The 24,474-nt window shown below is 38.7% G+C and overlaps 1 protein-coding gene and 1 long non-coding RNA gene across 3 annotated transcripts in view; one reads left to right on the top strand and one right to left on the bottom strand.

Annotated features, from left to right (window-relative positions):
• Nucleotides 1-4,626, bottom strand: part of NDUFB3 (NADH:ubiquinone oxidoreductase subunit B3) — a 9,304-nt gene extending 4,678 nt beyond the window's left edge. Inside the window, exon 1 of the mRNA XM_082751239.1 lies at nt 4,057-4,626. The gene's annotated coding sequence lies outside the window, so the exon portion shown is untranslated. The remainder of the gene's footprint in view (nt 1-4,056) is intronic.
• Nucleotides 4,439-24,474, top strand: LOC309858535. Of its 2 annotated transcripts, none has more exons than XR_014308229.1 (3): nt 4,439-4,514; nt 5,284-5,317; nt 22,590-24,474. It is a non-coding gene; the product is annotated as an uncharacterized lncRNA (long non-coding RNA). The 2 variants fall into 2 exon arrangements; XR_014308230.1 differs by lacking the exon at nt 4,439-4,514 and adding an exon at nt 4,581-4,667.

Genomic DNA, 24,474 nt, shown 5'->3' with positions numbered 1-24,474 from the left:
GAGGGGGTGTTATACATAGTAATTCTGACAAATTAACCAACACTTTATATTTAAACATATTAAGATAATCACAAAACATTATCTTGATGTTTTTTACTTTTAAAAAAGAATGAAAACCAATTCTCACCAAATGCAAGTTAAAACAACATTCACAATTTCAGTGAAACATTTTATTATTATCTGGTGGATTCAATAAAAGAGGAAAAAAAATTACCATTTCAGATTTCAAGCTGATTTTGAGATTCAATACATTATTATAAAAGAAATACTTTAAGAAGTGTTTCATTAGTATATCTTGGTTTCTTCATATCATGTTTACAAAAAAAATTTTTTTTTAATGTTTCATTTCAAAAGTCTTTAAAGAGATTACAAGACAAACCCCAATTTTGGCAAATGTCAGTTCTAGAATGCTAACCCTAATTGAGTATCAACATACCTGGAAAAGAATACAAAACAAATGTCAAAATCTTTTGGTGAAATAGTTTGATTTTGAGAATAAAAATGAAGGGGCTCCTGGGTGGCTCAGCTGTTAAGCATCTGACTCTTGATTTCAGCTCAGGTCATGATCTTAGGGTTGTAAGATGATGCCCTGCAACGGGCTCTGTGCTGGGCCTGGAGCCTGCTTAAGATTCTCTCCCTAACCCTCCCACCCACATTTAAAAAAAACAAAGAAAAAAACAGAAAAATGGATGCATTACCATATATGAAGGCTATTTTTAAATTATAATATTACTATGTTCAAAACATTAAGTAATCTGGGAGAAATTTTTGAAAAAAAAAAGAAAGTATATATATTAATTTCTCTTCATTTCCTTTAATAAATTCAATGCATTTTCTCTTCTACCTCATTAAAATATTTCAGAAAGCGTCCCTTTAAAGGCATTTACTAAGTAGAATATTTTAATGACTTTTCAAAGAGCGGAACAACACAATTTCTAGGGAACTTTTCATTTTCTTTTAAAAATTATTTCTATTTCAAAATAGCCATAAATCAAACAATGATATCCTGATCACTTGAAGGAAGTTTGGAATTCTACTTCAGCGCAGACTTTGGTGCTATACAGATTGAATCCTGGATGCACCACTGATAGCTATAAACTTCTGGGCAAATAATTTAATCTCTCTGAACTTGTTTTCTCATATAACATGAGGATAAAACCTACCTTGCAAGATTGTGAGATTTGTAGGAAACACATCACATTGTGTTTTTACACCCAGGTGATGAGAATGCGACTTAGTTAGCACAACCACTGTGAAAAACTGGTCTGAACTAGAAACGTCCAACATCTGAATACCTTATGGTCTAGATCTGCACTATTCAATATGGTTTTCACTAGCACTCTAAGTGTGACCAGTGCAACTGGGAATTACAACTTTTATTTAATTTTAATTAATTTAAATTTTAAGTTGGATTCTCAAATCAGTTACTAGAAAATTTTAGTGTGTTTGGAACAATTTCGGTATATGGATTTATTTTTTTAGTTGTAAATTTTGCAAAATATAAACATAGATCAAGTGTTTATATTTATGAAAACTTACCATACAAACATATTTAAGTGTAAAATACATCAATTTTGAGAAAGTATAAAGAAAATGTAAAACATTTCATTAATAACTTTCAATACTGATTACATCTTGAAATAATACTTTGAATATGCTGGCTTAGACAAAATATATAATTAAATTAACTTTGTTTCTTTTTATCTTTGTAATATAGCTACTAGAAAACTGTGAATTACATATGAGTCTTGCATTATATTTCCATTGGACAGCACTGTTATTAAAAACTTATGTGTGGGGGCGCCTGGGTGGCTCAGTGGGTTAAAGCCTCTGCTTTCGGCTCAGGTCATGATCCCAGGGTCCTGGGATCGAGCCCCGCATCGGGCTCTCTGCTCAGCAGGGAGCCTGCTTCCTCCTCTCTCTCTCTGCCTGCCTCTCTGCCTACTTGTGATCTCTGTCAAATAAATAAATAAAATCTTTAAAAAAAAAACAAACTTGTGTGTGTAACTATATACACACACACACATATATATTTTAACAATAGATCTATTTTATAAGAATCTTCTTAGGTTTATGTGGCTAACCCCAAACTGTAAACAATTCAAATATCCAACAATAATAATGCATCATTTATGGAAGTCACGCTATGGAGTACACAATGAAGAACCACATGCAAAAGTATGAACAAATCTCACAAATAATGAACAAGGTTTGAGTTTCAAAAATACATACACTTCCATTCTATTTATATAAACTGAAAAACCAGACAATTCATTTTTTTTAAGAAATGCACCATAGATGGAAAAATTAAAGCAAAAAAAGTGAATGTTTATCACAAGTTAGGATGGTGGTTACTCTTGGTGGAAGAGACAGAATCACAGAAGCTCATACAGGGAGCATCTAAGGTAGTACTTTTCAGTCTACTTTTAATTCTTGCACCCCAAAGGAGCTTTTTCAGATATTTTTTTCCTTATCACATTCTCACCCCCCTGCCCCAGTGAAATTTTAATACCACGGATATACCATACTTATCTGCTAAGGTACCATGGCTCTTTGGAGGGCCACAAACCATAGCAGTCTTTAAGATTTTTTTTCACCTTTCCTCCAAGAGCCAATTTTCATCTCTTTGAAGGATAATCACGTCTGCTGAGAATGCAAGTTCTATTACTGGCAATATTTTATTTTCTAACGTGAGGGGTTTGCTTAATTGTAACGCCTTTTTTTTTTTTGTATTTTGTAAATTTATTGGGATTATACATAAAGTTTTGTTTGAAAAATGGGATATGTTGTTTTAAATATTTGGATACCAGACTTTTTTTTTCTTTGATGTTTTAAATTTTTTATTTTTTATAAACATATATTTTTATCCCCAAGGGTACAGGTCTGTGAATCACCAGGTTTACACACTTCACAGCACTCACCAAAGCACATACCCTCCTCAATGTCCATAACCCCACCCCCCTTCTCCCAACCCCCCTCCCCCCAGCAACCCTCAGTTTGTTTTGTGAGATTAAGAATCACTTATGGTTTGTCTCCCTCCCAATCCCATCTTGTTTCATTGATTCTTCTCCTACCCACTTAAGCCCCCATGTTGCATCACCACTTCCTCATATCAGGGAGATCATATGATAGTTGTCTTTCTTAATTGTAACTCTTTAAACATATTTATATTTTATACACCCTTCTGCTATAGATATTTCGCAATAAAAACTAAAATCACATAAACGACAGATCATGCCAAGGATTCAACATCGGATAATTATTTTAGTTTCAGAACGGTTCAGACAAAAAACAGTAAGTTTATTAGTTCAACAAAGAAAACACCTATAATCATGAAACTTCTAAAAAGCTAGCTACCTGTGTTTGGAGTGAATCTCTACTTTCGTGGAGATCGACTCCACCTCCACTAGGGGGGCTGGCATACCTTCCCTAACTAGAAAATAAGAGGATTATGCCACTCACAGTACATGTAATTTTATGGTTTACCAACGACCTTCAAGTAGATAACCCAACGAGCCCTCATTTTTAAAACTGTGACGCAGGGCATTAAAAAAATAAAAGACAAGTGAACTTTTAGCGTCTCCTCCAGTCTCTGCGCCTACTTCTGTGCCATTTAACAACAGTAATCACTCTACAAATGGATGGGATTTTGTACCCTGCTTTTCTCACTTTAACGTTATCATAAACATTCACCCCAGAAAAGCCTCACTTGAAACCATACGTGAGTGTTGTGAGGCAGGCATTGCAATTATTGTCATTTTAGGACTTTTCGATTTGGAGCTGTTCTGCCTTTATTCAATTCGGAGGTAAACCAGAAAACACAGGGCGGGGGTTTGCAGGTGGGAAAGGAGGGGGAAAGCGTGTGGACCGAACCACAGTAACTCTCACCGCATCCTTCCACAAAGTACCCCTCACTATCGCTACTTCTTCGATCCCCTTCCCTCGAGGTACCTACGCTCAAGGCCATTCTCCATTTAGCCTTACCCTTTTCGACAATCCCCAGAACAGTCTCACTCTTATTCCTGACCAAGAAGCCTCCCACCAACTCTCATTTACCTGACAGCAAATCTGACCTCTCACGACACTCAAGAGTCAATCTTCCAGCCGGCGCCAAGCGGAAACGGAAGTTGTCCCCTGCAGTGCCTTACGGCAGGAAAGCGGAGCGGCCATTTAACGTTCCGCACTAGGTCACGGATTCCTGGACCGAGGGCGGAGGATATGAAGGGTGCTGGAAGTCGACATTTTTTCCGCGCATCTGTGCATAGGGGGTCCGACTGAGGTAAGAATAATTGTAGAGGAGAGAATGGGAGGGAAGAGGCGATGTTTTCCTTGCTGGGAGACCGGAATCCTTAGACACTGCACAGAGGGGAGGGCCGCGAAGATGCTCCAGCCAGTAAGGGAGGCAGTTGTTAGAGCGTGGAAGCGGCCAATGGGAAGGCTGGTTGTTGCGCTGCAGTTGGCAGGCTGCTGCGGGAGGCGGTGGCGGTGAGAAGCCGGAGGCAGCGGGGTGACAGGTAGGCGGCGGCGCTGTCTTTGGGGGACGCGGAGTGCTAGATCAGGAGGGATTTTCTCCTCGGGCTGCGGGAACCGTAGAGAGGATGTGACGAGGGTGGTCTTGGAAGGCGGTAGCTGGAGAGTTGGTGGTTCCGGAACCTCGCGTAGACCAGGTAGCAGCTTGGGAGGGTCGTGAGGAGAAAGCCGCTGAGGCTGGTGGAGGCTGAACCTTGCGGGGCGACGTGGGGGCCTAGGGCGTGAGGGGCTGCGGTGGCAATGGCAGAGAGAGGAGAGAGGCGGGAGCCAGACGACATCGTGAGGGATGGAGGAGTTCCTTGCACGAAGCTCTAAGAAAAGGACGCGGCATTGCAGGCACCGGAGAGAAATCCTGGAATTGCTTCTTATGGCCATTTCTCAGGGTGGGAAGGGTGTGTGGAGAAGAAACGTAATTTACTGGCGGCCAGATCCTTCGAACTCTTTATAGCTATACATTATGTAACCCTTGGCTGTTATTTACCCAAACAACTAGGTTGTCGCCCTTGGAAGAGGAGGTCTTGCAACCTAGTGATGTGTTAGAATAGTTTTTTCCTTGGTTTGAGCGCTTACTACGTCGGCAGGCTCCTATCGGTGAAGAAGCATGAAGGGTAGTCGGGAAGCTTATCCCAAATACGGACTTGGGCTGAGAGAAATGTTAGTTTGAGACTAGGAGCCAGGTTCATGTTTTGTAGTTCATGAATTTGGTTTGACGGTGACGGCTGATTATAAATATATATATTTTTTAATCTTCAGGAAAGTGGAGAGCCTCAAAAATCTATTGTTAGAGGTAAGTGCAAGTTGGAAAATGACTAGAAAATTAGTTGTTAGATCCCCCCCCCCATATTGTGGATGTTAGGGACTGAAAATAATGTGGTGGTTTGAAGGGGGACAGGGTGGGGAGAAGAAGTCATCTTTTAAGTAATTTGCTTACTAGGTCTGATAAACTAGTTATGAATTATTTCTTGGGTTTAGGAAGTATGCTCTTTGAACCTCTCCAGCTGAGGTAAAACGTATTTACAGACACAATGAACTGTAAATTATTATCTTTTGTCTGAGTTTTTATAATTGTTTGCACAATGGAATGTAGAGTAAAACAGGAATTTCATTATTTGTACGGAAGGATGAACTACATTTAAAATTAGATTTTATAACGCACTGGAAAACTTTAAAAGAAGCATTATAAATTGATAACCTGTAAGCTGACTGAAATGTAGCCTTTACCTGAGAAGATGAGGACTAATGTAGTAGAGCAAGTGTGTAACTTTCCTTTTTGTATTAATGATAATTTACATTAGTATATCCCAGAACCTAAATTAAAAGATTCATTTTGTTTTAAGTATCATTTGGCAAAAAGAGGTGGAGTTTGTTCTGAAATGTTACTACGGAGATATTTATCAAGACTTAAGTTAAAATTTTTGATACTTGGTGTTTCACTCTTTGTCTTCCTATCTTTTTTGCAAGAGTGGTACTATCTAGTCACAAAGAATACTTTCTGTTTTAGGTAGAATTCTGTAGTGTTGAGTACCTGTGAACAAATCTCTGCTTTTGTGCAGGGTGGTGTGTGTGTGTGTGTGTGTGTGTTCCTGTGTGTATGTGTTTCTTCTTATGTAACCAGCCTACTAGGGCTGTCTTAGAGAACTAATGGCTGATTTTGAATGGCCAGTAGGTGTCATTGTAGAATGCAACGAAGTTGCACATTGAGTGGGAAATTACCCAGTGATTTAAGAAACACTAGTCATAATTAGAATATAATAATAATTGGCTTATTATTTATGCACCATTAGAAGCCCAGTTTTCTGACATACTTAAGTATTGGAGTTGTTTATAAGGAATTTGAAACACTGGCTGTAAAGAAGTATCATTTTTGCTTTAAAATAGACCTTATTCAGAGCTTCTTAAATCCACCTCTTAAGCCATCTTGACATGCAGTAGGGACTTAAGATTGATTGTTTTTAATTCTCAGCTTTGGTGTTTAACAGTAGTTTATTAACTTCTGTAATGATTAAGATTTTCAGCTTGACTGAGCTTTATAATAGAAAAACCAATGCTGTTACATAATAAAAAGCTAAAATGATAAAACATGGACAGAAAGTCTCTAAACAAGTTATAAGCTGGACCAAAAAAAGTACTTTGCTGTTGTTGTTTTAATTCAAGAACAGAGGAATTTCTGTCTTTCATTCCCTGAGGTTTCTTAGTTTTTTTGATGTCCAGAATAGCTTTTTTATATTTTTATCTGGCTAGTAGACTATGTGCCTTTCTCAGGATGATGAACTGAGTATTTGTCATTGTCTAAAATATAACATCATGAATTCTGGAGGGAGCTGACACAGAAAGCTCTGAAGGTGGCTTACAACTGGTGTGAATATAGCCCTTAACCTGCAGAGCCTTCTAAGCTCTTAGCTCTTTGTAGCTCTGGTCCTTTGTCTGCTGTTGATACAGTGTTAAAAAATAGAGTTGGACCCAATTCACAAATTCTCCTGAAGGTGGAGAGTTACATATGTATCAGAATAACCTGGGAGTTAAAAAAAAAATAGGCATACACATATACCTATTTTATCACCTCCACTTCCCTTCAGAATCTCAGTGGTAGGAGGAATGTGAAGGGAGGTTGATACATCGTGAAGGAAAAAAAGATCTCCTAGGTAATATGGTTCATCACTGGCTTCCACTTTAGAATTAGTGATCTAATTTATGGCTCTCATGTTTGTGGGATGAAATAGCAACAGTATTCACTTGAAAGAAAGGCCTACTAAATCTACCAGTATTTTTATAGTTCAATAAAATTTCACCATTTTAATGTCATGGCCAGGCTAGATTTTCTGACGAGCAGCTAAAATTGTCAAAATAAAAATTGTCCTGAATGTTTTGGATTAGTTTTTTCTTGATAGCTGCTTTCCATAAACCAAAATAATTTCTTCCACAATTCAGACCTGTGCTAATTTGTACAGATGTTGAGTCATATCTTGTTTTTTTATTATCTCTGAAAGCTGTCTAGTTTTAGAATTAAATAGCACTGGAAAATACAAATTGGAAGTTTTCTTGATTAAAGTTCTTTTGGGATATTGCTATGATACAATGAAAATGCACATTTATCTTTTGTGTAAATATTTACTAATATATATGTTAATATATGTTAAAACTTGAAACTGTGAGTGTGTTGAATATAGGCCCTTTTTAGGAATTCATGATCCAGTTGGGAAGGGTATGTGCTATGGTGAGTGCTGTGAATTGTGTAAGACTGATTCATAGACCTGTACCCTTGAAGCAAATAATACATTATATGTTAATTTAAAAAATGAAAGAAATTCATGGTCCATCTTTAACAAAGTCTAAACTTTTCTGTTTGGGTCTCTGCCGTGGAGACAAGTATAAGAAAAAGTAGATGAGTAGACTAATTTTGGAGAAAGATGTAAAAACTCAATTATGTAATGTATTAAGAGGTATGACTTTGATCACTTACAGAATTATAGTTCTTTCTAGGTTTGAAATATAACTGCTAAAAAAATTCATAAACTATGGTAAGTGACACCAATTTATTGAATGAAAAAGCATGGGTTACAAAATATTTATTTTGTTCTATGTAAAACACTTAACTCCCAGAAGTATTTGAATTCAGTTTATCTGTCACTTTTGTTATTATGGCCCCTTAACTTTTTTTTTTTAAATTGAGGTATAATTGACATAATCCTTGATTCCTGATAGTGCTTTGTCTTAATTTAGACTTTTGTTAGCTACCAAGATTTGTCATTTACTTCTTTAAATTCTTTTCCCCATATATTTTTTGAAAAAATATGTGGAGGGAGTTGTATGCTGAGTGGCAAATGAAACTAATCTTTTTATATGTCCTTTTGTATGGAGGATTGAAAACTCTTTTTTAATCAGACATTATATCTTAGAGCAGTTTTAGGTTAACAGTAAAATTGAGTGGGAGGTACAACAATATACCACATACCCACCCACACACATGTATAGCCTCCTCCATTATCAGTCTACCCCATAGAGTGGTACATTTGTTACAATTGATGAACCTAAATTGATACATCATTATCACCCAAAGTCCATAACTTACAGTAGGGTTTGGTCTTGGCCTTGTACATTGGACAAATGAAAAGTGACATGTATCCACCATTATGATTTTTTTTTTAAAGATTTTATTTATTTATTTGACAGAGAGAAATCACAAGTAGATGGAGAGGCAGGCAGAGAGAGAGAGAGAGGGAAGCAGGCTGTCCGCTGAGCAGAGAGCCCGATGTGGGACTCGATCCCAGGACTCTGAGATCATGACCTGAGCCGAAGGCAGCGGCTTAACCCACTGAGCCACCCAGGCGCCCCACCATTATGATTTTAAACAGAGTAGTAGTGAGGCTTTTTAACCAGCAAATATTCCTTTTGTAGTTTTTTCTTTCTAAATGAAAAAGGGAGTGGGGAGTATACCTCTGTACTTTCTACTTGATGATTGTAAAATCTAAAGTTAGTATGAACTTGCAGTCTGTCACAGCACTTACTATTTATTGTTTGTGGAAAAAAAACTAGAAGGAACAAATGTTTCTGTTCAGAATTCTGTGGTCAAATCTCTTCTCATTATGTACCTTGTTCCTCTGATTTTATTTGCTCAGTTAGCCTCTAAATGTGATGATACTTAGGTCTGTCTTTAATCCAGAGCTTTTCCTTGATCTCTGGTTCCTGTTTTATAATCTAATTGCCTGCTAGATGAGGATGACTTGCAGGTCCCTCAAATACAGTATGTCTTAAAGTGAATTCATATTTTTATCTTTTATCATCTCATGTGCTGAAGCTGGAACCTGGTATTATCTTTGACACTTTATTCATGTATCCTTCATCTCAACAATGCTGGCTTCTGTTGACTGTACCTTTTCCTACTTTTTAAATTTCATTTACTTCTGGGCGCCTGGGTGGCTCAGTGGGTTAAGCCGCTGCCTTCGGCTCAGGTCATGATCTCAGGGTCCTGGGATCGAGTCCCACATCGGGCTCTCTGCTCAGCAGGGAGCCTGCTTCCTCCTCTCTCTCTGCCTACTTGTGATCTCTCTGTCAAAGAAATAAAAAAAAAAAATCTTTAAATTTCATTTACTTCTCTCAATTTCTACAGTCTTGAGAAGTACAAAGAGGGCGCCTGGGTGGCTCAGTGGGTTAAAGCCTCTGCCTTCGGCTCAGGTCATGATCCCAGAGTCCTGGGATCGAGCCCCGCATCGGGCTCTCTGCTCCGCAGGGAGCCTGTTTCCTCCTCTCTCTCTGCCTATCTCTGCCTCCTTGTGATCTCTGTCTGTCAAATAAATAAATAAAATCTTTAAAAAAAAAAAAAAGAAGTACAAAGAGTTAGGACTTAGAGGTGTACTCTCTGGATTAGAATTCTGACTTCACATTTGTAGCCTCAGTTTCTTTGTCGTTAAAAACAGAGTAGTACAACTGCACAGTTGCATTCTTGGGCATTTATTCCAGAGAAATTGAAACTTATATTCACATAAAAATCTGTACATGAATGTTCATAGCAACTTAATTCCTAATAACCCTAAACTGGAAACAATTCAGATGTTCTTCAAGGGAATGGTTAAACAAACTGGCACATTTTATACCGTGGACCACTATGCAGCAATAAAAAAGAATGAACTGTTGATACATGCAATTTGGAAGAGTCTTAAGTGAAAAAAAGCCACTCTCAAAAGGTTATATACTCTATGACTCCATTTATATAATGTTCTTAAAATAACAAAATGATAGGTCTGAAGAGTAGATTAATGATTACTGGGAGTTAAAGATCAGGGAAAGGGGAGCCTCTTGATAGAACAGTCTGTATCTTGATTGTGGCAACAGTTACACAAATAAATATATATTTTTTTATATATGTGTGTATATGTATATATATATATATACATATATATATATAAAATAAAATTGTATGAAACTGCACACACAAGTGAGTGGCTTTATAACTGCTGATATCTGAATAAGTCTGTAGACTGTGCCAGTGTGAATTTCTTGATATTTTACCATATTTATGCAAGATGTTTCCATTGGGGGAAATTAGACCAAAGGTACCTGGGACCTCCTGGCACATATTTTGGGAACTTCTTGTGAGTCTTTTTATTTAAAAAAAATTTTTTTTTTTATTTTAAAGGGTAATTAGATTAAATGAGCAAATGTAAGTAAGGTTCTTATTACAGTATTTAGTACATCATAAATACATAGTAAATGTAGTAGTAGTGGCCCCAGCAGCAGTGATAGTTCAGGCCTCTCATCTCTTTCTAGGCCTTTCACTAGGACCATTCCAACAGTCTTATGGGTCATCCTTGAGTCAGTCTTACCTCCTGCCAGTCCATTCTAGAGTGCAACAAGAGTGTTCTTTCTGAAGTACCTATCACATATTATTTACTTCATGCAAAATACTTCAGTGGCTCCCTGTTGTTCTTTCATACATTAATTTCTTTTCTTTTCTTTCTTTTCTTTTTTTAAGATTCTTTATTTATTTATTTGACAGAGAGAAACGCAGTGAGAGAGGGAACACAAGCAGGGGGAGTGGGAGAGGGAGAGGGAGAAGGCTTCCCGCGGAGCAGGTAGCCTGATGTGGGGCTCTATCCCAGGACCCTGGGATCATGACCCGAGCTGAAGGCAGACGCTTAACGACCGAGCCACCCATGTGCCCCTAATTTTATTTTTTTAATCATAGTGGAATGAAGCATTGGAATCAGCATTACCTCGGGGATACTACAGTAGGTGAATTGAAGATAAAAACAGAAAAATCTTGAGTGATTTTTCTCATCTTAAGGAACTATTAAGTATTGTTATTTTAAAGTTGGGATTTTGTTTGTTTTAGTTTTTTGTGGTTTTTGGTATTGGTGCCCAACACAGTGCACCAAAACTTAATGGCTTAGGGCAAAGAGATTTATTGTTTTTCATCGTCTTTAGGTTAACTGAGAAGTTCCTCTGTTGGTTTCACTTGGCTCTCTCATGTAGTTGACTCTGCCTGGAGAATTGACTGAGTTGGAAGGTCCAGGGTGTCCTCACTCACATGTTTGCACTTGGTGCTAGCTGTCGTTAAAGTGTGGCTTCTCATTCTCTAGTAGGCTAGTCTGGCAATCTTACATGGCATTTTCAGGGTAGCATTCTTTTTTTTTTTTTTTTTTTTTTAAGATTTTATTTATTTATTTGACACACAGAGAAAGATCACAAGTAGGCAGAGAGGCAGGCAGAGAGAGAGGGGGAAGCAGGCCTCGATTCCAGGACTCTGAGATCATGACCTGAGCCAAAAACAGAGGCTTAACCCGCTGAGCCACCCAGGTGTCCCCCCCCTTTTTTTTTTTTTTAAGATTTTATTTATTTAGTTGAGAGAGAGAGAGCACAAGCAGAGGGAGCAGCAGAGGGAGAGGGAGAAGTAGACTCGCTGCTGAGCAGGGAGCCCAATGTGGGGCTCGATCCCAGGACCCCGGGATCTTGACCTGAGCCAAAGGCATACACTTAACCGACTGAGCCACCCAGGCACCCCTCGGTAGCATTTTGAAAAGGTGAAGGTAGAAGCTGCAGGGCTCCAACTCTTTAGGGCTTAGCCTCTGGAACTTACATGATGTCCCTTCCATCACATTCTGTTGGTTAAAGCAACTCGCAAACCTAGCCTAAATTCAGGGGAATGGAAAAATGGAAAAAGAACTCTGTCTCTCTAAGTTTGGGCCGCTATAATAAAGTATGATAGACTAGGTGGCTTAAACAACAATTTATTTCTCACAGTTCTGGAGGCTGGGAAGTCCAAGATCAATGTGCCAGCAAATTGTTTTTCTACTGAGAGCTCACTTTCTGGTTCAGAGATGGCTGTCCTCTCATTGTGTTATCAGATGGCAAAAGGGGTAAGAGAGCTCTCTGGGGTCTCTTTTCTAAGTGTATACATCCCATTTATGGGTGCTCTACCCCTATGATGTAATCACATCCCAAAGGCCCCACCTCTTAATACCATCATATTGAGGATTAGTTAGTATTTCAATATATAAATTTTGGTGAGACACAGACATTCAAATTATTTCCTATTTTGATGTAAGGATGGAAAATAGTCCAAAGAAAATGGTACATTCACTAAGAATTTGAAACATTGAGACTTAACAAGTACAAATAACATAAGTATAATATAAAGTTGTTAAATGGCAAGCGAGGTAGGGCAGGTTCAAAATATTTATGAGGTACAGTAGTCTGTATAATATATGGGAAATCAACCTTATTTGATTGTTGTGCATACAACAATGTTACCTGAAAACTTGAAGGGTTATTCTATAGAAAGGTTACTCAACAGTTTTTAAACAGCTGATTGAACATCTTTCATCAAAATATTTATTTTTCCTAACCTCTTATTTTCATATAATTTGGTCTTGGCAGTGACAGTTTTATAAGTCACGTTACTTTTCTAGAACATAACTCCTAAATGTTGGCAAGAAATTACAGTACTGCATTATGAAATCTTGTCACTGTACCAAGCTACTATAAACACCCCTCCAGCTGAGCTATAATGGTGCATAGAGTATAGGCTCCTTGTTTTATCTTGCTTCCTAGTCTGTCCCGTTTCTGTGGAAATGTCTTACATTTTATCATCATCAAGTTGAAGCAGAGCTGAGATGGCTGTTGGCATCTTAGACCACAGATTGTTGCTGAGTCTCTTTTTCACCTTATCAATGAGGAATTGTGTTTAGCTGCTAGAAACAGATAAGAAATAATCATTGCTTAAACAAGATGGAAGTTCATTTCTTTGTCTTGTGGAAAAAAAAAATCAGAAATTGACAGTTTAAGACTAATAAGGCACGTCCACAAAGTTATCAAGAATCCAGGCTCCTCCTGTCTTTTTCCTGTGCCATTTTTAGCATGTGGCTTCCATTCTCAAGGACACAGGATGGTTACTGGATATCCTGTTATCACACCCAAGTTCATGGCAAAGGGAAGGAAGAAGAAAGGCAGAGAACACAAGGGCACACCTCTCATCTTTTAAGAAGCCTTTCTAGAATTATTCACACAGTACTTCCTCTGATCTCATTTAACCAGAACTTAGTCATTTGGCCATATTTGGTTACAAGTGAGGTTCAGAAATAGTTGAGCATTTAAACTATATCAGTAGGGGTGCAAGTAGGCATCTGTATTGGGTGGGAACTAGGAGTCTGCTGTGCTTGCTTCTCTCTCTGCCGAGTCTGCTGCTGACTGCCCTGTTGTTGCTGTTAAGGGGTTCATCCAGTATACTTGAATAAGTGCTACGTGCTAGGCCTTGTTAGAAACTGGAAATGCAAACACAATGGAGTAGTAGTCCCTGCCCTAGAGAAGCTGTAGTTTAAGAATAGGACTAATAAGCCTGTACACAGGTTTCTGGGAATGAAAAGTATTAAGTACTGTTATATAATTAAGTAATGAAAAGTATTAAGTACTATTCTGCCTACTGCATCGATTTACAAGGGGCTAAAGATGGAGAGGGAGAGGTCATTGCTTTGAAAGAGTAATAGTAATGAAAAGAAATCAGCTGTTCTCTGCTTCCTAGGGGAGAGGAATGAAGGCTGTTTTCCTTCTCCACACGCCAGAGAAAGAGGTCCTAAAGGGATCACTCTAGGGACACCTGGGTGGCTTAGTTGGTTAAGCATCTGCCTTCAGCATTGGTCATGGTCCCAGGGTCCTAGGACTGAGCCCCACGTCGAGTTCCTTGCCCAATATTAGAATCACTCTTGATGTTTTGTGTGCTTAAGAAGAGAGACTGTTGTTGGAAACTTTTATTTTTCCAGCATGAGGCAGAAGCTCTTTAGCCAGAGATATGTGGCATGAAGTAGTGATGAGTATCAATGATTTTGGGTCTGCAACAACTGTAATTTGATGTGAAACCACCTGTGATACCTGTTTGTGACCCAAGACACAGAAAAATGCTGTGCATTTTTTTGTTTTGTTGTTTTGCTTACATTTATAATAAAATGAAATGATAAAATTTAGAGATTAATAATAAGAATGATATGGGGTGCTTGGGTGGCTCAGTTTGGTTAGTGACCAACTTTTGGTTTTGGCTAGGGTCATGATCTCTGGATTGGTGAGATGGAGCCCCACGTCAGCCTCCATGCTCAGTGGGGAGTCTGCTTGAAGAGTCTCTCCCTCTGCCCCTCCCCCTTCTCGTGCATGCTCTCTCTCTAAAATAAATACATAAATCTTTAAAAAAACATATAAAAATAGAAAGAATGATACAGTTTTCTTCCTATCAAAGTTTATGAGTTTGATTCACAGTTTCCAGGGGGTCTGTGGATTCTAGGTTGAGAATTTGTGAATGAGGGGAAAGAAGGGCTTTGAATGGATACTGGGTTGTGTGCTAAGAAAGGCTTTGAAGAGAAAGTGACTGTCTGTCTGAGTCTTAAAAGAATAAGGTGGTTGGCTAGAGGGTAGTTGAAAGGCATTCTAGAGAGGAGGAGAGTAGCTTAAGAAAATGCATGGAGGTGTGAGATAGCTTGCCATGTCATGGAATTGTAGGTTAACGTTGATGAAGGACATCTTTGTCGAGCCAGGGCATAATTTCTGTTCCTACTGACTGGGTCAGTTTTTTCATGAGCAGATTAAGCAAGTACAGTGACAGAGCCTGTGTAGCCAGTCCTTAGATAGGTACCTCTGTTCGTCTTTCTGCTCAGGTATGGTGAACATGTAAATCTGCCTACTGGGAGGATTTCCTTTTTCTCATGTGTTTCAGGACCACCTCTGTGCCAGGGTGATGCCTGCATCTCCTGTGGAACCATGTGTAAACCAGGCCAGAATTTTTCTTTCTTGATCATACAGGACTCTGCAAGTTCATAGATTAAGGGAATGTTGACATTTAATAGGGTATTTGAGCCATTTGTGTGCCATGGGTATTTGAGTAGGCTATTTGCTATTTGTTTTTAAGGTTTATTTTTGCTTTCAGGGCCATGCTAACCTTATATGTAACCTTTCATAGTCAGAATCAGCAACTTCTGTAGTGGTAATAATGATTTCAAATAATGATTTTAAAATTAAAAAAAAAGAAAAAAGATTTGTGTTTTCTCATGTAAAGCGTTGCAAGTCTGGGTTGACTGCAGGGCAGCTATTTTCCATATGATGGGTCTGCAGTACATCTTTATATTTTTCTCTGCTTCTGTTGTCATAGTGGCAAGGGAAGAACAATCTGGAGAGTACCTACTGGCAATTAAATGCTTCCCCAGGAATCATTTCGGCTCTCTGGTCAAAGCAAGTCATAGGGTCACATCTGACTTAAAGAAGGTAGAGAACTATCATCTCATGTGCCCTAAAGGATAGCAAGAGCTAATGTCTGGTACAGTGTCACTTCCACTTAATGATGGAGATGCTGCTAGCACATTCCACATTATGGCTTGGTGGGTTAGAACACCCAGTTCTTTAGGATAGATCAGGTCATACGGCCACTTTGGTGCCCCATGGTCATTCTCTATCAGGACCCAAAAGCCAGGCAAGGAGTTCTTTCTCAAAAGTAGCATAATCATCTATAGAAGGGGGCAAAGCTTTATTCTTTCAGAATCACAAAGCAGTGATTCTCAGGGCGCCTGGGTGGCTCATTTGGTTAAGTGTCCAACTCTTGGTTTTAGGCTCAGGTCATGATCTCAGGGTCATGGGATTGAGCCTCTGTCAGGCTCCACACACAGCATGGAGTTGACTTGGGATTCTCCTTCTTCACTTGCTCATGCTATCCGTCTCTCTCTCTCTCTCTCTCTCTCTCTCTCTCTCTCTCTCTCTCTCTAATATTTTTAAAGCAGTGATGCTCAGCCAGGGGCAATACTGTTTCCCAAGAGATATTTGGCGATGTTGGTAGACATTTTATCACACCTTGGGAGTGGTGCTACTTGTATCGAGTGGGGGAAAAGCCAGAGATGCTGCTAAACATCCTGCCACAGGACAGCCCCTTATAACGTCAGGAGTGACCAGTCTGCTAATTGTACCAGTGTTGAAAAACCCTCTTCTCTGTGGGGCTTTATGCCTAGTGGTTTGTGTTGTGATTCTCTTATCAGGGCCGATTGGTAGCTTTATATAGCTGCTTTATCATCTACCAGAGACATTTCAGACACCACTGAGTTTGCTGGATCTTAAGGCCCAAATAACAGAGTGTCTTGCCCTGCCACATTGGCCTGCGTCACTGCCTTGTCACATCCTGGGCCCCATTTAAAGCTAACAGCTTATTGGCTATTCAAGAAATGGGACAGAGCAGCGCTTTAAAATAATGGTTTATTTCCAGAATTTAAAGAGGTCCACCAAGGACCATGTTTTTTTCTAAGTGGTGGTGATGGACTAAGTCATGGCAGCATGTCCTTAATTTTGAAGAGAATGTCTTGGCATATTCTAGACACTAGATCCCTAGAGACTTCATCAAAGTCTCAGGTTCTTAAATTATTATGTGATTCTCCACTCTCTGGCATGCCTGTATCTTTCCAAGGTATCTTACTAACCAGGTAAAATAAGCATGATGTTCTCAGTGTAATGAACAAGTATAATATCCTGTGGGTTCGTGATGAGATGTTCAGAGTTCTTGTAGTCTAGACTGATAAGACATGGCTTCACCAAGTGACCTTGTGCAAGTGATTTAACCTGTCAGTGACAGTTTCTTCATCTAGAAGTTGGGGATAAGGACAGTGCCAACCATATGGGGTTTTTATAAACAGATGAATTTTTTAAAATGCTTAGAGGATGCCTGGCTGGCTCAGTCAGTAGGGCATGTGACTCTGGATCTCAGGGTTCTGAGTTTGAGTCCCACATTGGGTGTAGAGATTACTTAAAATCCCCTGGGACGCCTGGGTGGCTCAGTGGGTTAAAGCCTCTGCCTTCTGCTCAGGTCATGATCCCAGGGTCCTGGGATCAAGCCCCACATCCGGCTCTGCTCGGCGGGGAGCCTCCTTCCTCCTCTCTGCCTGCCTCTCCGCCTACTTGTGATCTCTGTCTGTCAAATAAATAAAATCTTAAAAAACAAAACAAAAAAAAAGCATAATGCTATAAAGAAAAAAAGATTGACAGATGTGACTGTTTTCTTAATTTGTAAATCTAAAGTTTAAAGATAAACTCCATTTAATTATATTTAAAATTAGAAACAGTACATCTGTTTTCTTGTAGTATTCCAAAAGAAGTAATGGTCATGACGAGAAGAAAGGAAGAAATATTTAGGCACTTAGATGCCTGCCGCTACTCTGTCCTCCTCTCTCCAGTTTCCTGCTTTCTCTTTGTCCTGCTAGCTCTGGATTATAGTTAAAAATGCTTAACTCACGGGGTGCCTGGGTGGCTCGGTCCGGTAAGCCTCTGCCTTGAGCTCAGGGTCCTAATTCCAGGGTCCTGGGATCAGGTCCCACATTGGGCTCCTTGCTCAGTGAGGAGCATGCCTCTCCCTCAAATATTTTTTGCCTTCAGGAAGAGTTTCTCCTGAACTTTGTCAGTTAACTAGGTAAGGAAGAGAATTATTTAGAGGTAAGAATGCCACCAAACCTAGATACTGCTGCCTTCCTTGACTCTTTAAATACCAAGTATTTTTAAAAGTTATTTGTTATTTGAAAGATTTTTTCTAAAATTCATCGTAATTTCCTGGAATAAGTTGTTTTTAAGGCATGCCCATCTTTACACCCAGAATATGGTCTCTAATAGTTCCCACTGAAAGGAGCAAGGCTTCCGTAGAGAAGTGTTTGATCCTAAGTCTAGGGCAAGAACTGTACAAGATGAGCCTGTGACTTCTAGTTGTATCAGGAAGTTAGAAGACTATTGTCATTTACTAGGTTTATGTCAAAAGAGCTTTTGAGCTATGTTGGGAGTTCCCATGACCAGTTCCAAGTTTCATGATTTGTTAGAATCACTCAAGAGTCATTATACTCAGTTATACTTTATTACTGTGAAATGACAAAAATTAGCAAAACAAAAGACATACAAGGTGAAATCTGGAGGAAACCAGGTGCGAGCATAACAAGAGTCCTTTCCCAGTGGAGTTGAACAGGATGCTCTTAATTTCTCCAGTAATGAGTTGTGACAACATGTGTAAGATGTTGCCTACTAGGGAAGATCTTTTGAGCCTAGATGTCTGTGGTTTTTATTGGGATCAGTTATACATACCATAATTAATGAAGTTTCAGACATCCTAAAGAAATCCTGATTTTACCATAGTCCTGTTGTTCATATAGACTACTTCGACAGACTGATGCAGTTTGATTCAAGGCCACAAGAATGCAGAACACTTACCAGAACGTTTCAGGAGTTCATTTTCCAGGAGCTGTTAGAGTTGAATGTGTTGACCCAAAATTATGTTGAAGGCTAACCCCCATTCCCTCAGAATTTGACCCTATTTGGAAATAGGGTCATTGCAAATGTAATCTGATAAGATGAAGTCATACTGGAGGAGCGTGGACCTTTAATCCAGTATGAGTGGTGTCTTTCTAAGAAGAGGAGAGAAGACACAGGCACAGTAAGAAGATAGCAGTGTAACAACAGAGACAGTAGTTGGCCTGGGAATACCAAGGATTGCTGGCAACTCCAGAACCTGAAAAGACAAGGAAGGATTCTCTGCAAGTTTCAGAGGAAGTATGGCCCTGCTGACATCTTGATTTTAGATTTCTAGCACCCAGCAGAACTGTGAGATAATAAATTTATGCTGTTTTAATCCATGCAGTTTATGGTACGGTGTTATGGCAGCCTTAGGAAAATAATACACTAACCAGTGGCCACAGTAACAAACCCTTTTTTGGGAATGTGCAAGGTTTGAACGGTAGGCTTGCTGAATTAACTATTGCCTTGACAGGAGTCAAGCATGAAAAGGCTTCCACTGGGCAAAGATGGGACAGTTTGAGTATTGGTAAGAATAATAACTATAGTGGGTTGAAACATACCAAGTATATTTAGCCCATGAGTTTATAATGATACCTAAAGCAAAACTACTTGCCTACCAGTAGAGGATCCTTGTTAACCAACTCATTTTGGAAGCTGGTTAAAAAAAAAAAGGTGGGGGGAAACATTAAGCATTTATCCCATCTTTCCTGTAAAAATGCTATCTATTACTAAGTAACCAAATACTAGATAGAGAAATTTCTCTTTCTAGAAATATTCCAGCTAATTAAAGAAGAAAGAATAATAGAATTGGGTAATTATTTATAACCATTTTGTAATCTCTAAGGAACCTTAGGCTGCTAATATCACAGAACGTGACAACCAGATGTTATAAAGCTACAGACAATATGAATGGTTCCCACTCCCCCAAAATAAACCTAATCTGGTCAAACTGCTATATCCAACCACAATCTATAAGAGCTACAGAAGGCAGAGGAATATATTAAATCATCATAAGGGTGTAGTCAGCCAAATCCAGACATGTGGAAAATGGTAAATAACTGTTTTCTTCAACAAGTAAATTACAAGATAGATACACACAACTGTAGATTAAAAGAGATTTAAGAGATGTCATCCAGGGGCGCCTGGGTGGCTCAGTCGTTAAACTTGTCTGACTTCAGCTCAGAGTCCTGGGATCCAGCCCCGAATCAGGCTCTCTGCTTGGCAGGAGGCCTGCTCGTCCTTCTCCTACTCACCTTGCTTGTGTTCTCTCTCTCTCTCTCTCTCTCTCTGTCTCAAATAATAAATAAAATCTTAAAAAAAAAAAAAAAAGATGTCATCCAGTCCTGATATGTGAACTTCATTTGGATACTGATTCAGTGTTTTTAAAAATTGGCATAACTGTAAATTTGAACATCAGTTGGGTATATTTGATTATATTAAGGAATTACTATCGCCCTCGACCTATAAGGACGACAAGAAGCCTGGTTTGGATGCATCTTCTCTCTCTTTATTTCCTCAAGTCTACAAACTTATATACGCTTACATGACGAATCAGTGAGCAGGGTAAGGAGGGAGCGAATCAGGCTGTGCACCTAAACGAACAACTTCGCTAGCAACCAATGCTGTTTACTTCCTCTTTGGGCGTTCCACTTAGTCTCACGAGGCAATCCTAACCTGGCAACTAGCCAGGCACCATCTTTTAATGGCGGAGGCCGCCCTGGCCAGGGGCCTGCCTCGGACAATTACTTTAAAATTTCTTATATGTGGACGCCTGGGTGGCTCAGTTGGTTAAGCCTGCCTTTGGCTCAGGTCATGATCCCAGGGTCCTGGGATGGAGTCCCACATCGGGCTCCTTGCTCAGCGGGGAGCCTCCTTCTCTCTCTGCCTCTGCTCTGCCGCTCTGCCTGCTTGTATTCTCTCTCTCTGACAAATAATTAAATAAATAAAATCAAAAAAATAAAATAAAATTTCTTAAATGTAACGATATTATGGCTATTTTTAAAAAATATTTTTTAAAATTTTATTTGAGAGTGCATGTGAGAAAGCAGAATTTGTGGGGAGGGAGACAGAGGAAGAAGAGTAAATTGGGCTTCCCACTGAGCAGGGAGCCTATCATGGGGCTAAATCCCAGGGACCTGAGCAGAAGGCAGACGCTTAACCAACTGAGCCGCCTAGGCATCCCTCTTTTTTTTTGTTTTTTCCTCATTTTTTAATGTAAGCATTTATAACTCCAGATTTCCTTTTTAGCACCACTTTTGTTGCATCTCATAAGTTTTGTATATTAGCTGTTTATTTTCATTTGTCTCAAATATTTTGCATTTTATTTTGTGATTTCTTCTTTGACTTCTTGGTTGTTTTTAAAGTGTGTTGTTTAATTTGCACAAGTCTGGATTTTCCCAATTCTCTTCATTTCTAACTTCTTCCTATTATGATCACAGGAAGTACTGTGTGTGATAACCTGTTTTTCTTAAATTTACTGAAACTTAACTTGTGGCCTAGCATGTGATCCATCCTGGAAAATGACCCAGTTATACTTGAAGAATATATCTGCTTTTGTTGGGTAGAGTGTTCTCTATACATGTGTCAGATCTTGTTGGATTATTGTGTTGTTTATATCCTCTGTTTGCCTTATTTCTTTTTGTGGGGTACTGAAGTCTCCAGATATTATAGAACTGTTTCTCTCTTTACTTCTGTTGGATTTGCCTCATATATTTTGATGGTCTCTCATTAGGTGCATAAATATTTGTTATGTCTTCTTGCTGTATTGATCTTTTATAAGTCCTCCTTTGTCTCTTTTTTGAATTAAAGGTTATTTTATCAGTTAGTAGTATAGCTATCTTTGATCTCTTTTAGTTACTATTTGCATGGATTATCTTTTTGTATTCTTCTACTTTCAATCTGTTTGTGTCCTTGGATCTCAAGTGACTCTTGTAGACAGCATATTGTTGGATCATGTGTTTTTATTGTTCTGCAAAACTTCTTAGTCTTTTTGAAGAATTTAATCTGTTTACATTGATTGTAATCACTGATAAGGATTTCTATAGTTTTGCTGTTTGTTTTCTGTATATTTTATCACTTTTTTCCCTCATTTTGTATTACTTTTGCATTTAGTTGATTTTCTTAGTGAAATGTTTACATTTCTCATTTTCTTTTGTGTATATTCTGCAGCTGTTTGTGTGTGTTTGTGGTTACTATGGGGATTGCATTTAACATCCTAACGTTAAAATAGTGTAATTTGAATTTATACTAACTTCAATAACATACAAAAATTCTGCTTCTTTGCTGGTCTGTTCCCACCCCTTTCAGTTGTTGATTGTATCTTTGTACATTGTGTGCTCCAAAACATAAGCGAATTCTTTTACTCCATGCACTTGACAACAAAGTAAACGTCAAGGTTGGTAACTGTACATTACCTCTGAAATTACTCATATCAGAGAGATCCTATGATAATTGTCTTTATCTGATTGACTTATTTCGCTAGCAGAATACCCTCTAGTTCTATCAATATTGTTGCAAATGGCAACATTCCTTTTTTTTTTTTTTTTTGGATGGCTGTGTAACATTCCATTGTGTATATACCACATCTTTATCCATTTCTCTCTTGATGGACATCTGGGTTCTTTCCATAGTTTGGCTATTGTGGACATTGCTGGGTACAAGTGCTCCTTCAGATCACAAAGATGTAAATGTTGTATCTTTGGGGTAAATACTTGGTAGTGCTAATGCTAAGTTGCACTATTTTCAACTTTTTGAGGAAGCTCCATGCTGTTTTGCAGAGTGGTACACCAGCTTGCAGTCCCATTAACAGTGTAGGAGGAATCCCCTTTCTCCACATCCTGACCAACATCTTTCATTCCCTGAGTGGCTAATTTTAGTCATTCTGACAGGTATGAGGTGGTATCTCATTGTGGTTTTGATTTTTATTTCCCTGATGCCAAACGATGAGCATTTTTTCATGTGTTTGTTGACTGTTTGTATGTCTTTGGAGAAATGTCTGTTCGGGTCTTCTACCCATTTCTGGATTGGATTATTTGTTCATGGGGTGTTAAGTTAGATAAAATATAGATTTTGGATACTAGGCCTTTATCCGATAAGACATTTACAAATATCTTCTCCCATTCCACTGGTCGTCTTTTGATTTTGTTGACTGTTTCCTTTGCTGTGCAGAAGTGGTTTTTTTTTTTTTTAAAGATTTTATTTATTTATTTGAGAACAAGACAGAACATGAGACTGGAGAAGGCCAGGGGGGAGAATCAGACTCCCTGTGGAGCTGGGAGCCCGATGTGGGACTCGATCCCAGGACTCTGGGATCATGACCCGAACTGAAGGCAGTTGCTCAACCAACTGAGCCACCCAGACGCCCTTTGTGCGGAAGCTTTTTACCCTGATGAGGTCCTAATAGTTATTTTTGCCTTTGTCTCCCTTACCTTTGAAGATGTGTCTATCAAGAAGTTGCTGCAGCCACGGTCACAGAGGTTGCTGCCTGTGTTCTCCTCTAGGATTTTGATGGATTCCTGTCTCGTGTTTAGGTCTTTCATCCATTTTAAGTCTATAAAGCATATGATGTAAGGAAATGGTCCAGTTTCGTTTTTCTGCATGTGGCTGTCTGAATTTTCCCAACATCACTTGTTGAAAAGATTGTCTTTTTTCCACTGGATACTGTTTTTTCTTTGTCAAAGATTAGTTGGTTGAATAGGTGAGAGTCCATTTCTGAGTTCTGTATTCTGTTCCATTGATTTAATGTGTCTGCTTTTGATCCAGTACAATACTGTCTTGATGATTACAGCTTTGTAATAGAGGTTGAAATCCAGAATTGTGGTGCCATCAGCTTTGGTTTTCTTTTTCAACATTCCTTTGGCTATTCAGGATCTTTTCTGGTTCCATACAAATTTTAGGATTATTTGTTCCAGCTCTGTGAAAAAAGTGGATGGTATTTTGATGGGGATTGTATTGAATGTATAGATTGCTCTGGGTAGTATAGACAGTTTAACAATATTTTTTCTTCCAATCCATGAGTTTGGAACGTTTTTCCATATTTGTGTCTTCAATATCTTTCATGACTGTTCAATAGTTTTCTCAGTACAGATCCTTTGCCTCTTCGGTTAGGTTTATTCTTAGGTGTCTTATGGTTTTTCGTGTGATTGTAAGTGGGATTGACTCCTTAGTTTCTTTTCTCTCTCATTGTTAGTGTGTATAAGTGCAACTGATTCCTGTGCATTGATTTTATATCCTGCCACTTGTTGAATTACTGTATGAGTCCTAACAATTTTGGGGTGTTGCCTTTTGGGTTTTCCACACAAAGTAACATGTCATCTGCAAAGAGTGAGAGTTGGACTTCTTTGCTGATTGGGATGCCTTTTATTTATTTTTGTTGTCTGATTGCTGAGCCTAGGATTTCTGGTACTATGTTGAACAACAGTGGTGTTAGTGGACATCCCTGCATTGTTCCTGATCTTAGGGAAAAGGTCTCAGCCTTTCCCCATCGAGAATGGTATTTGCTATGGGCTTTTTGTAGATGGCTTTTATGATATTGAGGTATGTTCCCTCTGTCCCTATACTGTGAAGAGTTTTATTTATTTTTATTTTTTTTTATTTTTAAAGATTTTATTTATTTATTTGACAGAGAGAGATTACAAGTAGGCAGAGAGGCAGGCAGAGAGA

Source organism: Mustela nivalis (genome assembly GCF_964662115.1).
Source record: "Mustela nivalis genome assembly, contig: HAP1_SCAFFOLD_2736, whole genome shotgun sequence".
Classification (NCBI taxonomy): domain Eukaryota; kingdom Metazoa; phylum Chordata; class Mammalia; order Carnivora; family Mustelidae; genus Mustela; species Mustela nivalis.
Note: the sequence above shows the minus strand (reverse complement) of the source record. Positions and strands in the feature narration are given on the sequence as shown.